Source organism: Engystomops pustulosus, chromosome 9 (genome assembly GCF_040894005.1).
Source record: "Engystomops pustulosus chromosome 9, aEngPut4.maternal, whole genome shotgun sequence".
In the NCBI taxonomy this organism is placed as follows: domain Eukaryota; kingdom Metazoa; phylum Chordata; class Amphibia; order Anura; family Leptodactylidae; genus Engystomops; species Engystomops pustulosus.
Window position 1 is genome coordinate 84,521,364 of NC_092419.1, and position 22,678 is coordinate 84,544,041.

Consider the following 22,678-nt stretch of genomic DNA (forward strand, 5'->3'; position numbering starts at 1 on the left):
AGGAAAGATCATACATTTCAAAACAATTTTATTTATATCCATTATAAAATACTTTGCCTATGAGTTATTGGTCTCTTCATGCCCCGGCTTGATACTGTACAGACATATAATTTATAGGAACATTTTGCAATCGCACAAAACGAGCAGAACATCCAAATATTTGTATCCAACAGTTTTATAACCATTCTGGAAGAAATGATGTACACTCCCCGCAACGTCATGAGAGACAAGTATATAAACAGTAAACTAGACAACAATGTGAGACCAAGACATAAATAAACATTATCTGGAGACACATTACAAAAATCCAATTTGTATGTAGCAACTGCAACTGGATTTGTTGTAGTCCTCAATTAAATTTCCTAGTTTAAAGGGGTATTCTCGTCTGGTCATTCACATTCAGTTTCATTAATCTGCCATGTATACACATTTCTTCAATTAGATGTTATTAAAAAAAATGTTCCTATGTGAAGATAATATGTGTGTAGTAATATGGTCCCTGAGAAGCGAGATAGCTTCCTTGGATACGGCCACCAATGCTGGAGGGATTGTACAAACAAACAAAAAGGTTTTTGTATATGAAATGTCTGGGAGTTACTGCCGTCCTGTAGTAATGATTGCTGAATCCTGGTGGTCAGGCAGCGTTTAATAACGCATGTGTGGCCACTGCTGCCAGAGTGTGACGTGGTCGTATCCGAGGAAGCCATCTCGTTTCTAAGGGACAACATGACTACATTTATGAGAAATTATCTTCACACAGGAACATTTTTTTTTATTAACATCCAATTGAAGAAATGTTTACATATGGCAAATGAATTTAATTAAATGTGAATGCCCAGATGGGAAAACCCCTTTAACTGGTAAAATACAGTAAAATGTGAACATATTTGTCCAAAATGTACAGCTGTGTAAGAAAAGAGTTTGGATGTTCTCTCCGTGTTTGGAACATGTAAGGATGAAAGCTGAAGACATCGGTGCACATCCTTCAATGCGAGTGTCTCACTTGGGGTATTTGACAAACTGACACTGATAGGTTGAGTGTCAAATTCAGCTTGTCAAATACACTTAGTGCGGCACCCAAGAATCTGCCTCTCGATACATAGTAGAAATCTGAAAGGAAATACATACGTTTAGGATGTAACTATTGCTTTATTTGTAATCATCAATCCATATAAAGCATTTACTAAGTCAACTATAGAACAGCATATAGTAGTCCCAGAATTACAGTATTTTTACAGACGGCCTCTTACATATATCTATCTTATAGGTGGAGGAGTTTTAACCATCAATTTAAGCAATGCTGATGGCACTTTATCACCATTAAAACAAATTACCATCAAAACTGAGCATGATAAACCAGGGACACTTACTCATAGATCCAGGGACTGTGACTGTGATTGTAGAAGGAAGGAGGCCATGGATAACAATTATAAGAAGATAATCAAACTTTTTAATTCTGCTAATGAGCCTGAAGGGCTTCTTTGTTTGTTTCCAGGGCCCCTCTGTGCTGTAGCTTCACAGGCTGTTTCACTGTCTCTCCCCCAGTGCCCTCTGCCTGATGTAATCTCACACAGTAGGAGGGGGAAAGTGTTCTTGTACAGTGTAACAGCATATGAAGCAAGGATGGGCTCTGGTAACACCCCAAAGAGCCATCCTGGCTCATTAGCATAATCATAAAGTTTATTTTAGAAGAAAGCAGACCATGGATAACAAATATTACCGCAGGCAAAGTGCCTGGTTTCTTATGATAGATTTTGATGGTAGAGTTCCTTTAAGAACAAGTGTGTTGAGTTCTAGCAAGTTATATTTAGGACACCACCATGAGATGGTGACTTGACATATATAATAATTCTAGACCCACTCTGCAACTCACTAATACATTATTCATAGGAGTAAAATTAGTACAGAGAAAGTATCTAGTATTCTGGTAGCTGTCAAGCATTTTTAATCCAAGTCAAATTCCATAGCATGTTTATTAGGTTAACATTGACTTATAGAGCCAATTTGCATACTTATTATATCCCCTAATGCTTCAGAGTTGTAGCTCTGGTGGTCTCCTCTGGTCTTATACCTGCAGTGATGGCATGCCATTATATGAGACCTCAGTAGCTGAGCACTAGCCTCATCAGTCTTCTGCAGGAATCCCTGCTGAGGCCAGTGTTTGGTTGCATCAGTCATATACAGCTCATGTTCAGCAATATCGGAATGTTTAAACGATAAGTTATTCCCTTTAAACACTTTATGATTCATACCATATCAATAATACTATTATAATATCAATCTATATATAATATATTTCAAATGCGTACTCAAACTGTATGAATGTCTACAAAATGTCAGGTCAATCCTGGTCAATAGCCATCAGTATAACCTAGGGAGATAAAAAGTAAGATTTTCATGGAATAGTTACCTGTAGTGCAGTCAGTACACAGTATTGTGTTTTCTTTACTTAACTTGTTCCAGTCTTGAGTTTTTGTATATATTATAATTGACTTTTAGCTGTATGGAGAATTCAGCTTGCTGGAACTTAACCTTACAGAAGATGCTGCCTAAAATAGTGTAACCGAAGTACCTGCGTGCACCTTAGTGTGTTGACTTGTATTGTGGGAGGTTGTATATACTACTGTGTGGTGCTAGGTATAATTGCTACATCCCTAGGGTACAGGTCACTTTCATAGTTATTGAACTAGAGACATAGTAATAGAAATGTAAGAGCTATTACTACATGTTAAGTAAATGATTGCCTGATAATATCATTCAGATGAAAATTTTTTATAACTTCCCTTGATGTAGCACTACTTCAATGGATATATACTTTATATACTCGAGTATAAGCTGACCGGAGTATAAGCCTAGGAACCTAATTTTACCCCAAAAAGTGGGAAAACCTATTGACTCGAGTATAAGCCCAGGGTAGAAAATGATTGGTCACAATGAAATGCTCAACAGCCTTCCCCACTACTAAAAGGCCCAGCAGCCTCCCCTCACTAATGAAATGCCCCATGCAGCAACCCAAACTAATGGAATGTCCCATGCAGTGCTCCCCTCAATAAAAAAAAACTTTTATCCTCACGCTCCGGCGCTCGTCTTCCCTCTTGTCTTCATGTGGAGCAAGCAGACGCGCTTCCATCCACTCTGCCTGCGCAAACACTGTGATGTCATCAGTGTGTGCACAGGTTAGAGTTCATAGATGGACTCTACCAGTGCTGCACAGGGAAATATGAAGGTCATGGAATTGGGCCTTATCTTGGGCCAATTCCACAGACTGCACACAGTGCAGTGGATGGGAGTCCCTGCATATATAGAAATATATAATGCATGGATGCCCTGTCTGTCGAACAGCTGCGTCTGAACTGTAATAGTTAAAACAGATCCGTTGCAGCTGTTTGGCAGACGGAACGTCCATGCATTATATATTTCTATATAATGCAGGACTCCCATCCACTGCACAGAGTGCATGGGCTTCACATCTTCCTGTGCATGTGAACCAAGCCACTGGAAGAAGATGAGCTGCTGGGGGCGTCGGAGGGTAAGTATATGACTTTATCTTTTTATATATATATGTGATATTTAAGCCAGGTGGACTAATACTCGAGTATACACTGTAACCAATCATTTTCTAGGTCTTTTCCCCCACAAATGCTGTAAATAAAGAAAGAATAAAATATACTGCCAACAGCAGCAGTAATTTTTGCATCAGTGACATTTGCCATTATCTGAAACACTTTTAGGTAGGACTAAGAAAATGCAGTGCAAAATATGAAATTAATTCCACAAATAAATATTTATAAAGGAAACCTACAATTTAGTTCTAGAATTACCTATATTATGTGTTTGCTCATGAGAACATCCTATGGTATTTCAGAAACATTTTATGTGGCTTATACAACATACAGGATGGTGAATACAGGGGGCAGCCTCCCAGTTATATATTCTCCTATAGGTGCCCTGCACATGATCTGGATGAGAAGAAGATTTCAAAATCCTCTATGAATCCACTAATATTTCAGGCAGATTTTTAGTGAATTTTTAGTTTGGATTTTCCAGCAGCTCATATGTAGAAGAGTCTGTACCTGTGTAAGGAAGCCTAGCAAACACTTCTATTTCTATATCTATCACAAGGGAATCTAGAATCTTGAACTTTTCTATTCAATAGAAAGAACAGAAGTCTAAGCAATGCTGTACAGTAAAATTCATTTTCTGACCCATGTATATTTACAATATTAAACTTTAAATGTATTTCACATCTATTTCTTGTGTATGACAATGCACATGGTATAGTCTAGGACAGTGATGGCGAAGCTTTTAGGAATCGAGTGCCCAAAATGAGACCCAAAACACAGTAGCATTTCCCAAAGTGCCAACACAACAATTTAGGCATTAACAAACTTATTGCTGCCAGAATCTTTGAGCTCCAATCCGACACCTTTTCACTCTTCGGACAGGACCAATCAGCACAGGATGGGTCACTTTAAAATAGCAGGGCACTATTTGGACTGCCTGAGACTGCAAGAAGGTGTCATGTCAGGCAAACTCTGTGCCTGGGAGACAGCCCGTGTGCCCACAGAGAGGTCTCCGAGTGCCATCTCTGGCACCAGTGCCATAGGTTCGCCACCACTGGTCTAGGATAACTTTATAAGCTGTGAAGTTGAGTCCTTACATGGATGAGCTACAGATTATTGACCCTTTGTACTAATAAGTGATCTAAGTGCAGTGGATTTCTACATTTCACAAATTTTTTTAAAGATTTATCCGCTCAGGTCATGTCATATGACGAGTGGTAGAGCCAACATTTCATCTATGTTAATAAAAAATATTAATACTTTATAAAGCTATCATTAAGACATGATAAAGTTATAGTGACACCTAACATGCTCAGTGTAACTGCTGCACCCCCGCTATAACTGTCTACATGTATTTTAATTGTCAACATTCATACATCTAATATACTTAAAGAAATTCTTCTAATTCTATGGTCACATCAAGTTTACATATAGCAACTACTTACCTCTCCTTCATCTTAAAATTAATGTACATGAGAAGATAAAGAAAAGTTAAAGATGAGTTTATGAGCAGTGATGAAAGACACACAACAGGTCTAATACAGGGTTGTATGAAGTTTGGGAGAGTAAGTAATATGGAAGGAAGAGATGACAGGAGAATAGGAAAGCAAACCGCTGCAACAGCGAGTGTAGAGGAAGAAATAATGTCAGGAAATCCAGGTCTAGATGTACAGGCAGCGGGCAGGACTCAGGCCATCGCCAAGACCCAAGTGTGTCTATAGCTGTGAGGCCTCTTGTTAAGAAGGGTGCAGAGTTTCTTTAAGAGGAAGCTGACAAAGAGGAAGATAAGTTTGAGGTTTGCCAGCAGGAAATATCTGGAAGAAAAATGACAACATAGTATCTACAGTAAGTTGCACAACTTGTTGTCCAGTTAATGGTGAGGGTGGAGGGATTGTATGAAATGACACTTCTTGACTTGTAGGCTGGGAGTATATGACTGTAATGCTTCACTTACTGCACGTTCTTGGAGAGTTTTCCCCTTAATTCTTAGCACTTGGGAGGCTGTTCCTTGGCGGTTAGATCAGGCGGCTTAGATAATCAGAGACATAACTGGTCTTTCATTTACAGCTTTCTCTCCTGCCCCCTGCATAATACAGATGCATGCTAGTTGTGTATGTATTCTGAATGGAGAGAGAAAGGCGGGAGGGGGTGGCCTATCTGCCTGAGAATAAAAGGATTGGGCATGTTGAAATCCTACTAATTGATCCTTATCTCCTCTGACATCTGTGATCAAAGGAGAGCGCCCCCCCCCCCCCCCCCATACACACTTACTGGTTAAATGAGCATATCCAGCTAAAGACTAAAGATTTACCTTCAATAACTCTTATCCAAATGCTTGTTCAGCCTACAGTTATTCTGCCTGGCTCTTTCTTGACTCAGCCAAGTATCATGCAACTCAGCACAGCGAAGCAATACATACAGGCAGTCCCTGACTTGAGACCTGACTTACAGACGTCCCAGGCTGCAATGATCAGCTGTAAGGTGTCTGTAACGACATTTTATTAACCCCTTAAGGACGCAGCCATTTTGTAGCTTAAGGCTCAGCCCGATTTTTTGGATTCGGACTTGCGTCGCTTTATATGGTTATAACTTTTGAACACTGTTACTTATCAAAACGATTCTGAGATTGTTTTTTCCCCACATGTTGTACTTCATTTTAGTGGTAAATTTTGGCAGATAAGTTTTGCGTTTATTTACAAAAAAAAGAAAATATGATACATTTTTTGAAAAATTTGCCATTTTCGAAATTCTAAATCATTGCGTTTTCAGGCAGATAGATTTACCACCTAAATAAGTTGCAGAATAACATTTCCCATTTGTCTACTTTACATTTTCATAATTTCTGAAATGTCTGGATAATTTATTTTGATGTTACGCGGCTTACAAATAGAATATCGCTTTTCTGGATTTTCAGAATTGACTATTTTGGGGATAAATACAGTTTTGAATGAAATTTTACATATTTAGCATCAAAACCCCCTATATAACCAACCCATTTTCAAATCTGCACCCCTCAAGCTATCAGAAACAGCTTTTACGAAGATTGTTAACCCCTTGAGATCTTCATAGTAATTGAATCAAAATGGGGGTGAAATTTAGAATGGTCATATTGTTCCCTTATACGTTCATTTAGCACTAAAATTTACACATTTCCAAAATATAAAAAGAGAAAACCCACCATACAATTTGTTCTGCAATTTCTCCTGAGTACAAAGACCCCCCACATGTGGCTGTGACTTGTTTTATGGGCGCACAGCGAGGTGCAGAAGGGAAGGAGGGCGCTGCAGCTGCCAGGATTTTAGTTTTCTCGTTGCCCCCTTTTGAAGGCTATAAAATTTTCGCTTTTTCGTTATTTGGGTCATGTGACGGCATTTTTTTTGCGGGATGAGATGCTTTTTCCATTGTTACCATATTGGGGTTGGTATCACCTATTGTTGAAAATTTAGGAACTTTTTTTGAGGGCAGGAGTAGAAAAGCATCAATTCTGTACTGGATTTTTTACTTTTTTTTTTTTTGGTGTTCACCGTATAGACTAATAATCATGTTATCTTTATTCTATGGGTTGATACGATTACGGGGATACCAGACATGAATATATTTTCTTACGTTTTACTAAATTTGTTAAACAAAACCCTAATGTGGGGAAAAATCTATCATTTATGTATTGCCGTCTTCCAAGTGGCATAACATTGTTACTTTTTTGGCTACGGAGCTGGTTGATGGCTTGTTTTTTGCGGGACATGTTGTACTTTGCACCAGTATCATGTTTGAGTACATATGGTTTTTTGATCGCATTTTATAGCATTTTTTGTGGGATTGAAAAGGTAAAAATCATAATTTTTGGAGGGTTTATACCAGTTTTTTTTTACGGCATTTATCGTGGGGGTTCAATAATGATTTACTTTTATTCTACGGGTTGTTACGGACGCGGTGATACTATATATGTGGGGTTTGTGTTATGATTTAGACTTTTTTTTTGAGTTATATGTCTCTTTATATGTTTTGGGAGTTTGGGGCATTTTTAGTGATTTATGACTTTAATTTTATTATTGAATAACTTTTTTTTTTTACTTTTTCACTTTTATACCATGGGACATGAAGAAGCAATCTTCTGATTGCTTCTTCATGATAATATTCTGCAATACTGATGTATTGCAGAGTATTATCAGTGTCAGCCTATACACTTGCATAGGCTGGCACTGTGCCAGTAAGATGACGTCACAGACGCCATCTTACTGGCAATTCTTGCAAGTAACTCTGGGGTCCAGATCGGACCCCAGAGTTACTATAGCAACGATCGGCGCCCCCCGAAAACGGTTCGGGGGGGCCGATCGTGGAGGAAAGACCCCCCAGATGCAGGTTAGATGCCGCGGTCGCGCTGACCGCGGCATTTAACGGGTTAAGCACCCGCGATCGAAGACAACTCCGATCGCGGGTGTTACACTGGGGTGCCGGCTATTAGTTACAGCCGGCACCCCGTGTTTCCCGATGCCGGTTCGGCTCTGATCCAGAGCCGAGCCGGCATAAGTGCCGTGGCGGATATATCCGCCACTGAGCGCTAAGTCACTGCGCTCCGTGGCGGATATATCCGCCACGGAGCGTGAAGGGGTTAATAATCCTTGTTCCCATTACAGCACAAAACTTTGTAAATCCAATTACCATCGAGACAAAAAAAATTTGGTCTCTAGTTACAATTATAAAATATACCTTGACAAAGATGCTTGATAAAGATTCATTGTGAATCGAAACGTTGCACTTTTTTCTATGCCTGTGTGAATAAAGGTTTAACCTTTTTTCATCATATTGGAAGCTGTGGCCTTCTCTCCCCTTTTTGTCTTGGACTATGGATCCTTCACACTAGGACCCTGGGCTGCGTACATCAAACAAACAACTTTTGCTAAATAGATTGATTGCTGTCTTTTTTCTTTTTTTAGAGTAATAACCTACACACTTCATCAACAGTTATTTCAGAGCATTATTGTCCTATAAATGCAAAACAGCAGCGTGGGAACCTCCAATAACGCTATCTAACACCGCTGCGGAGTACAATAGAAACGCCGGACCGCTCTCAAAGAGGTCTGACATATTCATGAAGGGGCGGGATTGTGGGCGGGTTTAGGTGTGGTGACTGGCCCATGACGCATGGCAGTCACCGCCGGCCTATGGAGCGGTCCGGCTTTTACATTGTACTCCGCTGCAGTGTTAGGTTTCCGATAACGCTATGATTCTAACACTGTGGCGTTTGTTTAAGCACTAGGAGCTGCTTACTTACACAACATAACACCTGGTGCAGTAATCCTTTTAACCCCTTAATGACCGCCGTATCGGCTTTTTACGGCGGTCATTAAGGCAACTTCTTCTGATGCACCATCGTAGAAAGAAGATTTCGGGACATCGCGTCAGTATAGGTCCGGGTCTGGGCTGTGATATCACAGCCCAGACCCAGCACTAACACCCATGATCGGAAAAACTCTGATGCCAGGTGTTTAACCCCTTACACGCCGCGGTCAAGCTTTACCGTGGCGTGTAAGTGTCCCCACCGTGGATCGGACCCCCCCGGTGTGCTTATCAGGGGATCCAATCCCTCCGGCCGCAGCCCCGAGTTCCGACCAGTGACCCGAGGCTTCCGACTCCTCTCCCCGCCAGGTTCCGCCTCCTGGCAGGAAGCGGCTGTATATAACTTAGCATGCTCGGCATGCTCAGTTACTTACACTGTACACTGTACACTGTGTATTGCAGTGTAAAGGCTTGAACAAGCGTTCAGATGAGCGCTTGATCAAGCCAAGAAGTAGAAAATGTAGAAAAGTTAAAAAAAGAAGATTTTTTTAAACATTTTATAATATTATTAAATAAATAAAATAAATAAGTCCCATAATCTCCCCAGTTACACATAAAATAAAGTATATAAAACACAAAAACACGTACATATTTGGTATCACCGCGTCTGTATTAAATCTGTACAATAAATCTAAATCAATATTGAACCCGCTCGGTGAACGACGTAAAAAAAAAAAACTCCCATAATATACAATTTTTCATCAACCATCACTAAAAATGTTCTAAAAAGTGATAAAAAAAAGTTACGGTACCTAATATGATACGACTGAGAAGAACAACTCTTTTTGCAACAAATAAGCCCTCAACCAGATCTGACAACAGAAAAATACAGAAGTTATGGCCCTGAAAAGTTGTCAATAGTAAAACAATGTGATTTTCTCCAATATTGGCTTTTGCTCAGGATAATTGAGCAAAGATAAGAAAAACTATATAAATGAGATATCACCGCAATCGTAGTGAACCAGAGAATAAAGATAAAATATTATTTTTACATTACGGTGAGCGGGGGAAAAAATGCTAAAAATCCAGAATAAAAATTGATGATTTTGTTTGTGTCCCCCTTGAAATAGTTAATAAAATCTCATGAATAAGCTATAGACCCCCAAAATGAATTACGGTATCTATACATTGTATCTCATCCTGTAAATAATAAGCCCTCATATGTTTGCATTACCAAAAAAAATAAAAATGTATAGGTCGTACAATGTGACAATACAAATCTGCTGTGAATGGCGCCTCCATGCATTCTATGCTCGGCCGTGCGCCCATACAGCAGTTTACCACCACATATGGGGTATCAGTACACTCGGGAGGAATTGGGCAGCAAGCGTTGCAGTGCGTTTCATCATTTATTTTATTCTGAAACTCTCAGTTTTGGCCTAAATGAATGTATTTTCCCAAAAAATTCTAAAGTTTCTAAATCGCAGGTCCATATTGTTTTAACCCATGTGAACCACTTAAAGGGTTAATAGACTTAATAGAAGTTGTTTTACATATGTTGAGGGGTGAACTTTCTATAGTGGGGTAATTTATGGGGTTTTACTATTATTTAGTTCTTTCAAAGTCACTTGAGAGCTGAGTTGTCCCTCAAAATGTGAGTTTTGGCAATTTTCATGAAAAATTGAAAAATCGCACCTAAGGTCCTGCGCCTCATAACATCCTAGAAAAATGAGAGTACGCATAAAATATCATTCCGTAAATGTTAATTATCAAGCTTTTTGGGTAGTTTTACCTCCTGCCTGGAAAGCAGGACATTTCAAACTTGGAAAATGATTTTTACAAACTTTTGCCAAATTTTCACTTTTTTTCAGAACGAAACGCAAAACTTAGCACTTAAATTTCACAAATAATATGAAGTACAATGTGTCACGAGAAAATAGTCTCAAAATCACCTGGATATGTTAAATCGTTCCAAAGTTATAACCAATTATCGTGAGACATGTCAGATTTGAAAAATCGAATCTGGTCATTGAGCTGAAAACTAGTGTCGGTGATAAGGGGTTAATCTTGAGGAATCAACTAAGATGGCACACAACACAGATGACATGATTTCCCAGTAATTCGTGTATGGGGGTTGTATGAATATTGAATAGCCCATACAAGTCTGGAATTCACTTCCTACATAAGAATCAAGCTTCTTGGGGACTGGAGGATGCGTCCCTTCTGTCTGATAGCAATCTGCGGTTTCAGGACTTTTGGAGGAAATGGCTCTTGTGTACATGTGTATTGAGAGCATGAACAGATGGATGAGGATTTCATGGGTGAAGGTCATTTTCAGTTGAAAATTTGGTGGGTGATTTGGGCAGCCATGGGCCCCCTAGATAGCACGAACCACCTGCATTATAATCCACTACTGGAGTGGACTGGTGAATTGTAGAAGGATAAATAACAACAATATGATTACCCTTGCTCGCAGATGTATAGAGGGAACGGCGCAAGGAGGATACAGGTTGAAAGATCCAAAAAACCTTATGTTATCGATAAAAAAACAGTTGATCCTCCGCCTCTACGTTCACCTACTCCAAGAATAAGAAAAAAAACGTGGTACCTTTCCGATCTAACAATTCAGTACTCACGGGGACCGTACTCAATGTCCTCAGTTTTCTATGTATAGGGCATAGGAGTCCTCTTATGAGGTGCGATGTTTCAGCACGGTGTCCCTCCTAGGGATTTCAGAGGTAGCGCGTAACCTCTGTGCTGCTCCTAATTCCTCCCGCCAGGGGACTTGTTCCTCCACTTTTCATTCCGTTCACCTCGTTCCTTCCCCTGATCGCTATTCAAGGTAGGAAGAAAAAGCAAAAACCGATGGTGCAGTACTTTTCAGTTTCTTAAAAACTATTTTATTAGAAATGCTCACAAGAGAAAAAGATAAAAAGGCCTTAATAAAAGAACACGCTCGGTACAACTGCGGGCAGCACAGAGCACAGAGGTTAAGCGCTACCTCCGAAATCCCTAGGAGGGACGCCATGCTGAAACATCGCACCTCATAAGAGGACTCCTATGCCCTATGCATAGAAAACTGAGGACATTGAGTACGGTCCCCGTGAGTACTGAATTGTTAGATCGGAAAGGTACCACGTTTTTTTCTTATTCTTGGAGTAGGTGAACGTAGAGGCGGAGGATCAACTAATTTGAATTGTAGAAGGATGGGATGAAGCTCAGTGGGCTCTTGGTAAACAGAATTTGGTAGTAAATAATCACGACTCCAATGAACCAGTAAACTGCACAGTAAACTTGAAGGTGAAGTTACGTATTGTGTAGATGAAACTACCGTTTCTACTGTCATTATTTTTTGCTGTATAAGTCAAACTCAATAAAAAGTTGGTATTCCTCTAACTGAATTAGCTACTATTAGTAGCTACTATTGCAATGCATGACATATGGTGCTATGGACCCACAGAGATGTTGGACAGATCTGTACAAAGTATAAGAAATGCCTAGGCAAGGCAGAATTTAGCAGAAGCTAATATCCCAAGGCAAAGTTTCCTGTATGGAGCGATAACTCTACAGGATTGGATATTTTTTTTGGGGTGTTACCTCTGCTTTTTATGTTTATCATCTATCATAAGCATACCAAGGAATTTTGTACAATTGCATTTTTCCAAGCTGTGGGAAGAAATTATCAGTGTTTTACCCAAAGCAAGATCCATGAAGAGAGGGTTGGGTGAGTTTAACAACCTACACAGACCACTGAACATGTCCTCTAAAATAATAATATGACTTAACAAATACTCCTCTGGATGAATAGTGTCAAGGGAGACTGCTGGGACTTCTGGTCCTTCCTCCGATGCTTCTGGTGGTGCAAGCAGCGTTCTCCGACCTCCTGCACGTCTCCGCACAGACTCCATCTCTCATCTGCAACCAGCGGTCTCTGGTGCGCGCACCGGGTAGCGGCTGCTAAGACCTCGCGCTGTTTAGGGGTTGTGTTCTGGACTGCTGGGAGTTGTGGTACCTCTGCATGGTGTCTGCAATTGTGCCTTGTTGTTCTGCACCATGAGGGGTTAATTCCCTGAAGTTGTCCAGCTCCAATCAGCTCTGTGTTCTGAATTGTTGTGATCTCGGACAGTATGTTACTGACTCACAATGGAACGTCTGTGCCATAAAAGACTAATTCAAGTCCGGACTATCTGACAGAGTACAGGACTTAGTCTTAGCTTATGCCGAGCCTCAGACACTAGATGAAATTATGACTCTGGTCATTCGAGTTGATCGTTGCCTAAGATCCAGGTGGTCACTCCGGGTGTCCCCTGACTGTCAGCCAGCGGCCAGTCTGTCTCCAGGCCGTCAAGAATAGGAATCCATGGAGCTGGATAGCATCTCTCCTGCACAGCGGAAGCAACATCGAATAAGACCAACATGGGGAGAGAAAAAGAACTGGACCGCACATCCACACATCACACAATGATCTAATGCCGCTAGGCTACATTATATAACGAACTCGAGGTTCTTAGTTACATTTTGATCAAATTGTATAAGCCCACCAACCACTTCACGGTGACCTCTTTATGGTGGGTCCCTACGCTATTTTGTGCAGCATCACATGGCGTCCACCCCCGCTGCAGCACAGCGCCGGCAGGGACCAAGACCCGGTTGCCCCCCAGTACCCATACTGGCGGGCATAGCCCCCATGGCTCCGGGCCCAGGCCCCCACCAGCACCGCACCACAGAAGCGGCGGACGCCATGCAACACCGCACCATGTGAACAGGAAAAAAGGCTCACCATGTGTGAACAGGTGTTAAACTCACCGTTCCATGTGGTCTCAGACACTGGCTGAGAGGAAGTAGGCGGCCCCTAAATGCAGTCTCCTGCTAATTTAAAAACACCTGGGTCGAATGGGGCGGAGTGCTGGTACCAGGAAAAACAAAATAAATGAAGTTCGTTATATAATGTAGCCTAGCGGCATTAGATCATTGTGTGTTGTGTGGATGTGCGGTCCAGTTCTTTTTCTCTTCCCATGTTGGTTTAGTACACTCTATCCCTTCATTTATTTTGTTTTTCCTGGTACCAGCACTCCGCCCCATTCGACCCAGGTGTTTTTAAATTAGCAGGAGACTGCATTTAGGGGCCGCCTACTTCCTCTCAGCCAGTGTCTGAGACCACATGGAACGGTGAGTAGTTAACACCTGTTCACACATGGTGAGCCTTTTTCCTGTTCTCATGGTGCGGTGTTGCATGGCGTCCGCCGCTTCTGTGGTGCGGTGCTGGTGGGGGCCTGGGCCCGGAGCTATGCCCGCCAGTATGGGTACTGGGGGGCAACCGGGTCTTGGTCCCTGCCGGCGCTGTGCTGCGGCGGGGGTGGATGCCATGTGATGCTGCACAAAATAGCGTAGGGACCCACCATAAAGAGGTCACCGTGAAGTGGTTGGTGGGCTTATACAATTTGATCAAAATGTAACTAAGAACCTCGAGTTCGTTATATAATGTAGCCTAGCGGCATTAGATCATTGTGTGATGTGTGGATGTGCGGTCCAGTTCTTTTTCTCTTCCCATGTTGGTTTAGTACACTCTATCCCTTCATTTATTTTGTTTTTCCTGGTACCAGCACTCCGCCCCATTCGACCCAGGTGTTTTTAAATTAGCAGGAGACTGCATTTAGGGGCCGCCTACTTCCTCTCAGCCAGTGTCTGAGACCACATGGAACGGTGAGTAGTTAACACCTGTTCACACATGGTGAGCCTTTTTCCTGTTCTCATGGTGCGGTGTTGCATGGCGTCCGCCGCTTCTGTGGTGCGGTGCTGGTGGGGGCCTGGGCCCGGAGCCATGGGGGCTATGCCCGCCAGTATGGGTACTGGGGGGCAACCGGGTCTTGGTCCCTGCCGGCGCTGTGCTGCGGCGGGGGTGGATGCCATGTGATGCTGCACAAAATAGCGTAGGGACCCACCATAAAGAGGTCACCGTGAAGTGGTTGGTGGGCTTATACAATTTGATCAAAATGAAACTAAGAACCTCGAGTTCGTTATATAATGTAGCCTAGCGGCATTAGATCATTGTGTGATGTGTGGATGTGCGGTCCAGTTCTTTTTCTCTTCCCATGTTGGTTTAACATCGAATAAGACGCCATCTTTATTTCAGCTGTGGAAGTCCTGATCATCAGATACACACCTGTACCAAGAAGTAGCAGCAGGAAAACTTCCGCTCCTAAGCAGTAATCGGGGGGACTGCTTAGGAGCTCATGTACTCGCAGTTGTGTCTAGAATGTATTTACCTTGTACAGTTAAGTTTCAGTCTGTTTCCTGTACTGGTCGGGCCTTCTTGGATTCAGGTGCTGCAGCTAATTTCATAGATTATAATTTTCTTTCTCAGTTGCCTCAGTAATTGATTCCATTGTCCACCCTTATCCAGATGTCGGGTGCGGATTTGACTCCTCTACTGGTGGGGTTGATTATATTCCGAACTTGCAGATAAAGTTTATGATAGGAGATATGCATGAAGAATGGTGTTCTTTCCTAGTTATGGAAAATTTGTCTGAAAATGTCATTCTTGGTCTACCCTGGCTCCGGATCAATTGGTCTACCCTGGCTCCGGATTAATTGGGAAACTCTGGAGCTGGTCCATTAGGGTCTTCACTGTAAGGATCACCTGACCAGACTTTCATTATGTACAGTAGTGGTAGAAGGTCAGAGTCTTCCAGCTTTTCTCTCTGATTACTGAAATGTGTTTTCAAAACCCGTGTCCCATGTCCTTCCTCCTCACAGGGGCTAGATTGTAAAATTGATCTTGTTCCTGATGCTAGATTGCCAAAGGGTCGTATAGATAACATGTCAGTACCAGAACGGGAGTCACTGAAGAGTTATATTGATGATAGTTTGGCAATCAGACATATCCGTCCCTCTGAGTCGCCCACTGGGGCCGGGTTCTTTTTTGTTGAAAAGAAAGATTGTGGTTTACGGCCGTGCATTGATTATCGAGAGTTAAATAAGATAACTGTAAAAAACTCGGGTCCTCTCCCCTTGATCCCGAATCTCTTAAATCAGGTTTCTGGGGCCCAAGTTTTCTCTAAATTAGATCTTCGAGGGGCTTATAACCTGATTCGCATCTGAGAGAGGGATCAGTGGAAGACCGCATTTAATACACCTTTGGGACACTTTGAATACCTGGTTATACCCTTTGGTTTGAGTAATGCTCCAGCGGTTTTTCAAGGGTTTATAAACTCCATCTTTCATGATTACATTGGTGTGTTTATGGTGGTGTATCTTGACGATATTTTGATTTTCTCTCCTGATTCGGTTTCACACCAGCAGCATCTCCGCCAGGTACATACACGCTTACGCAAAAACCACCCCTTCGCTAAGCTGGAAAGTGTTTTTTGTGTCCGGAAGGTTTCCTTCTTAGGTTATGTTGTTACTTCCTCTGATGTACAGATGGATCCGAGTAAGGTTCAGGCGCTCACAGACTGGGTTCGGCCTACCAATCTTAAGGCCTTACAACGTTTTCGGGTTTCGCTAATTATTATCGGAACTTTTCCGTGATCGCCAAACCCCTCACGAATCTAACCCATAAGGTTGCTGATCCAAGTAATTGGTCTCCTACCGCTTGCTTTGCGTTTAAAACGCTAATAGTGGCTTTTTTGTCAGCCCCAGTTTTGGTTCAACCTGACCTCTCTCAACCGTTTGTTGTGGCGGTAGATGCCTCCGAGGTTGGAGTAGGTGCAGTGATGTCTCAGGGGTCCTCCACTCTCACCAAACTCAGACCCTGTGCATATTTCTCTAGAAAGTTTTCTTCTTGTGAGAAGAATTATGATAATCGAGAGCTCCTTGCCATAAATTGGGCATTTGAATTCTGGCGACACTTTTTGGAGGGAGCTCTTCATCCTATAACTGTGCTCACGGATCATAAGAACTTACTATATTTGGATACTGCTAAGTGTTTGAACTCACGTCCGGCTAGGTGGGCCTTGTTTTTCTCTTTAATTTTGTGGTCACCTACCGACCTGGGTTAAAAATGTGAAGGCTGATGCCTTCCCATAGCTTCGGGACAAGCAGGACAAAGATCCACATCTTCCGGAAGATCCAGACCTTCCGGAAGGCAAATTATTTGTTCCTCTTTCCAGTCGTTTGAGAGTGTTGGAGGAGACGTATTAGCCGGTCATCCAGGAATGTTGTCACCTTGGATCTCTTAAAGAGAAAAGTTACTGGTGGCCTCACATGACTAATGATGTGCATTCATTCGTCCAAGCCTGTCAGGTCTGTGCACGAGGAAAGACTCCCTGGAGACGTCCTGAGGGGGTCTCTTCTTCCTACCAGGCCATGGTCTAAAATCTCTATGGATTTTGTCACTGGTCTGATAGCATCTCAAGGGTACACTGTGATTTGGGTGGTAGTGGATCGTTTCTCTAAGATGGGACACTTAGTTTCATGAAAAAAGTTGCCTTCTGCTGAAGAGTTGGCTGAACTGTGTATACAGAATATTGTATTACTCCATGGTATACCAGATGATATTGTGTCAGATAGGGGTGTACAATTTGTCTCCAAGTTTTGGCGAGCATTTTGTTCTAGACTGGAAGTGAATCTGTCGTTCTTGTCCGCATTTCACCCTGAGACTAATGGTCAGTTGAGAGAATGAATCGGGAGATGATTCAATATCTGCGACTCTTTGTCTCGGACAGTCAGGACCAGTGGGTGAAATTCCTTCCTTTGGCAGAATTTGCTATTAATAACCACTATAATTCTTCCACTCAGGTTTCTCCTTTTTTTTGCAACTATGGTTTTCATCCTCGTTTCTCGTTTTCATCTGTGCCTGTCCCTAATATTCCTCGGGCTGAAGCTAATATGTCCAAGTTGCGCATGCTCTGGTCACAAGTTCAGCAGAATATTCGGAGGGAAATAAATTCTATGGTCCACTCTGAGTCTGTGGTAGGGGAAAAAGTGTGGTTATCCAAAAAAAACCCATAAATTGAAGGTCCCCTCTTTGAAGTTTGCGCCCAGGTTTGTAGGTCCTTTTGTTATTTCTCAATTTGTTAACCCGGTCTCCTTCAAGGTTACTCTTCCAGCAGGGTGGCGGGTTCATAACACCTTCCATAAGAGTCTTCTTAAGCGATATGTTGAGCCAGTTTTGCCTCTTCCTGATCCACCTTCTCCATCTATTGTAGAGGGGAATCTGGAATTTGAGGTGGAAAAGGTTGTGAATTCCAGATTGGTAGGTAACTCCCTGCAGTACCTGGTCCATTGGAAAGGTTTTTGTCCTGAGGATAGGTCTTGGGTTCCGGTTAGAGATGTTCATGATCCATGGTTAATCAGGTTATTCATCAGGCCTATCATCAGAAGCCACCTTTCCAGTCTAGGGGCCTGAAGGCCTCCTATCATGGGGCGGGGGTACTGTCAGGTTCGCAGGGGAGAACACTGGGACTTCTGGTCCTTCCTCCGATGCTTCTGGTGGTGCTAGCAGCGTTCTCCGACCTCCTGCGCGTCTCCACACAGACTCCATCTCTCATCCGCAACCAGCGGTCTATGGTGCGCATTTCGGGCAGCGGCTACTAAGACCTTGCGCTGTTTAGGAGTTGTGTTCTGGACTGCTGAGAGTTGTGGTACCTCTGCATAGTGTCTGGGATTGTGCCTTGTTGTTCCGTGAGGGGTTAATTCCTTGAAGTTGTCCATCTCCAATCAGGTTCTGGAGGTGGGGTTCTGGCTGCATAAATTGCAGTTTCATTAGTCACCTTTGCCAGTGTTTGAAATCCCTTCATCACTTGCTGTTTGCTATAGGTTTGACTTGCTCTTCTTCTGTATTGTTGTGATCTCGGCTAGTTCTTGACGTTGACCCTTTTGCTTACTGAGTTTGCTCTTGACGTACCCTCTCGTTGTGGCCCCGGCTAGTTACTACTCTTTTGTTTTATGTTGGTTAGTCTGTTCGTGTTGTTCCCTTCCCACGCTTAACCAGTGTATTCCGAGTCTTCAAGTAGTCGCCCCTCTGTTTAGCGTGTGTTTTTAGCATAGGTTTTACCCAACCCTTACATATAGTCATAAAAGTCTACAGCCGCATCCCAATGAGAAAAGGGCTGACCCAAGCCATGGCCGATTCGCCGGATTGTCTGTTTAGTCGCCAATTCAGCAATAAATCCAGATTGCTTGGCCAAACCAGAACCCCGAACGTCAATGTTGGGTCTGCTCATCTCTAATCCCAATATCTTATGGAAGGCCTTTATATAAGAATTGAATGTGTCTCCCCAAAAAAGGGGAAGGACCTGTCAATACTTAAAATAGGATGTTATATAAGTCCCAGTGGGTGTATTTAATAATATTATGGGGCATATTATATTTTCCCCAGAAAGTTTTCAGCCAAGGGTATCTTCCACCCAAAGCTAATATTTTTTTCACACTGTTGTAGATGCATTTGCGTTAATGTGTAGGTTAGTAGAGTTTAAGATATAGCTATTATATAAAGAAGGTCAATAATTTAATGTTTGCGTGCAGGGCAGGCTAGAAATGTATTTAAGATGTTTTAAAGAATATACAATATGTTAACAAATAAGGCGGTTTTGCTGATGTGTCTTATGATTGATGTTTGGCAATAGCTGAAGTACAGAAATGACTTAACTTCCATTTTACTCTTTTAGAAAGCTCAGAAATGTGGCAACTTCTTCCTCTGTATTTCATGTTTGCCTGATTTCTCAGTGACCAGAGAACTAAATGACATGACCTGCCAGGGGCCACGTATAACGGATAATGCAATTCTGTACAGCACCAGATAATAGACTTCTTCTGTGCAGGGTGGAAGCAGATAAAAACTAAAACAACCGTTATTCTACTTAACCTCTTTCACTACACAGCTTATCAAATGGCTGCACCATTATTATTTCAGCTTTATAAAAAACACACTGGGGCACATGTATTATAAGTCTGGCTATGTTCAACAGTTTTTTGGGACATTTCTTAGCTTTTCTGCTGGTCAGATGTATCTTAGCTTTTTCCTTATTGATACATGTGGTGATTGCTCTTTAGTGAATTTGCGACTTTTTAAAATAAAAGTTGCAAAAATTCTCCAAATATCGCAATCAGTTCTAAGCTAATTCATACATTTTTTGTGCCAGAAATTGCAACTTTTTTGCAACTTTTTAAAAAACATGCAACTTTCACATCTGAATTCAGGTGATAACTCAGGGGACACAGCAGAGATGCAAAAAAAAGTTGCAAACAAACACAAGCACCATAAAAAGATCTCAAAAATTGAAGAAAAAGGCAAGCCAAAAGTTTGATACATGTGCCCTACTGGATTCTTTTAATACGCACAGCCATAAGGTCTTAAAACATGGCTGTAGAGTGTATAAAGTGTTTCCTGTAACTACAGTAGCTGAAAACTAACATTTTTTCCAATATTCATTCATTACATTATTGCATCTGTTTCTCAGCAATTTCTCTGTTTTCAGCTTCCCTCAGCCTCTCTACCTACTGCCAGGCATTTTGGTTGCAAAGTACCATCCATAGATTGACACTCTATGGCAGGGGTCCCCAAACTATGGCCACATGCGGCCTGCGGACCGTTTCTATGCGGCCCCAGTCGCATCCGGTCGCGGCCTACGACAGTTGGGCAGGGGCCTCCGTCCATCCGGACAGGAAGCTCCTGCCCGTCACTGTATAGTGCTCGATGTGGCCGTTTCCGGTTGCTAGAGCACTATTATTGCAGGTGGAGCGATGTAGCTGGAAAACCACCCCGGTGCACAGCGCTCTTTGAACCTGCATGTGCAGCCGCGTGATAACGTCATCACGCGGCCGCGCACCTTTTCCTGCCGACAGCCGCAAGAAGAAAGAAGACGCGGGAGTCAGAGGTGAGTATAGGATTTTTAATTTTTTTTAAACAGCAATAAAAACATTGTGCCGACCGGGGAATATATAAAATAACTAATGGTGGGGGGTATATAAAATAACTAATGGTGTAGGGTATATAAAATAACTTATGGTGCAGGGGGGGAATATAAAACAACTAATGGTGTGGGGGAGTCATATAAAATAACTAATGGTGGGGGGTATATAAAATAACTAATGGTGCGGGGAGACATATAAAATAACTAATGGTTCAGGGGAGACGTATAAAATAACTAATGGATGGGGGGTATATAAAATAACTAATGGTGCGGGGGAGACATATAAAATAACTAATGGTGCGGGGGAGACATATAAAATAACTAATGGAGGGGGGGGTTGTTTATAAAATAATTAATGGTGTGTGTGCGAACATTAGCAGATGAAGTGGTGCTGGCCGCAAGGTCCCTGCATTTGTCTGCGCATGCGTCACACTACGCTGCTGATATAAAAGATATCTTTTGTTCTGTAAAGCCGTTTTTTCATACAAAAAATGTTTAGCAGTGTTTGTGCAATGCTTTATGGGGGGAGGGGGGTTCTAAAAAAGGGATCACCTGGTGAGAGGTTCCCTTTAATATATATGGGCTAATATTATTATAAGAGTTACTTTTCCCCTTCAATTGCATATACTTAAAAAAATTGATCTCCAAGCACTGATCTCAGGGCGCATGGCTGCATGGACATGATTCCAGCACTGAGAGATCGCAGCACTGGATGCACCAGGAGGTAAGTACATGTTTTTTTTTATCCCGCTACCTAAGTGTTTTTTATACCCTCGGTCAATCCTTTACTCAACTTTGACCTTTGTTTTGTGACTATCCTTTTGTATCTCAGATTTTCTGCCCTATATCTGTATTTGTGTGACTGTATTTTGTGTTATTTATCTGTCATGTTTTGTGTTCCCACTTTTGATTAGGGAAGGAATCAAGTCCAGTTACTTGCCACTCGTAAGGGTGGAACCAGTAAGTGACAGTTTGGGAGGCTCAGTTTTAGGGCTCACTGTCCTCGTCTGTGTCTTGCCATCACAGCTGCCTAGAAAAGGAATATTGCAAAGAGGTGTAGTAAAAAGTGTAATTCCAAACACGAAACAATTCCCTATGTTCGCAGAGCAAATCTTACAAAAAAGGATGAACGGCGCTAAGAGGAATAAAATGGTCAAAGGTCCAGAAAGACCACCACGTTCAAAACAAATACAAATACAGTTATTCCTCTGCCTCTACGTTCTCCTAATATAAAAAAAGACATATGGTGCTTCTTCGATATGTAATATAGGTACTCAGAGATGGAAAGATAGTCCTTATATTTAGTGTAACGTCCTGTGCCTCCAGTATTTAAAATACCGTTGTGTCCTCTTGCGGTATCCGCACTCTGAAGCGGCGTCTCCCTTGAGGTCCCAGCGGTAGTAGAGAGTTCCTGTGTTACCACAAAATTCCTCCGGCCGGGGAACTCTATCTCCACAGCAGTTCCGCTCTGTTTGGCTCCTCTCCTGTTTTGTTGCTCGGGGATAGGGAGAAAGGTTCACAATAGTGCAGTAGATCCGGAAATTATTCTTAAAACTTCTTTATTAAGAATACTCACAAAGGTGATGATTAAAAAGGCCTATAAAAAACACATGCTTGGTAAGATATGCCCGACTCGGAGTTTCGCCTGGAACGGCTTACCAGCGTGTGGAAGTACATGTTATTTATACAGAAATCGATATACATGGGCGTCAGATTTGTTTTACACATATTTTTTGGCAGAAACAATCTATACAGTATGTTTGAACAATCCTTTTAAAACCATTTAATGTACAATTTTGTTAAAAATTATTATGTAGTCCCAATGAAGAAGCTATTATGTGATATCAAAAGTGCTCTTGATAAAGTTATTATCGACTGAAATATTATCAACTGAAAAAATGCTTTCTCATAAAAACACGTTTATTTCTAAAAAAAAACCATTTACCGTATAAGCCGACCCGAGTATAAGCCGAGGCCCCTAAT

General features: G+C 41.9%; 1 long non-coding RNA gene across 1 annotated transcript; it reads right to left on the bottom strand.

Moving 5' to 3' along the window:
- Window positions 1-11: 11 nt before the first annotated feature.
- LOC140077228 (uncharacterized) lies at window positions 12-5,300 on the bottom strand. The gene is made up of 2 exons (XR_011849734.1): window positions 5,009-5,300; window positions 12-1,110 (listed from the first exon to the last, which is right to left on the bottom strand). It is a non-coding gene; the product is annotated as an uncharacterized lncRNA (long non-coding RNA).
- Window positions 5,301-22,678: the final 17,378 nt, after the last annotated feature.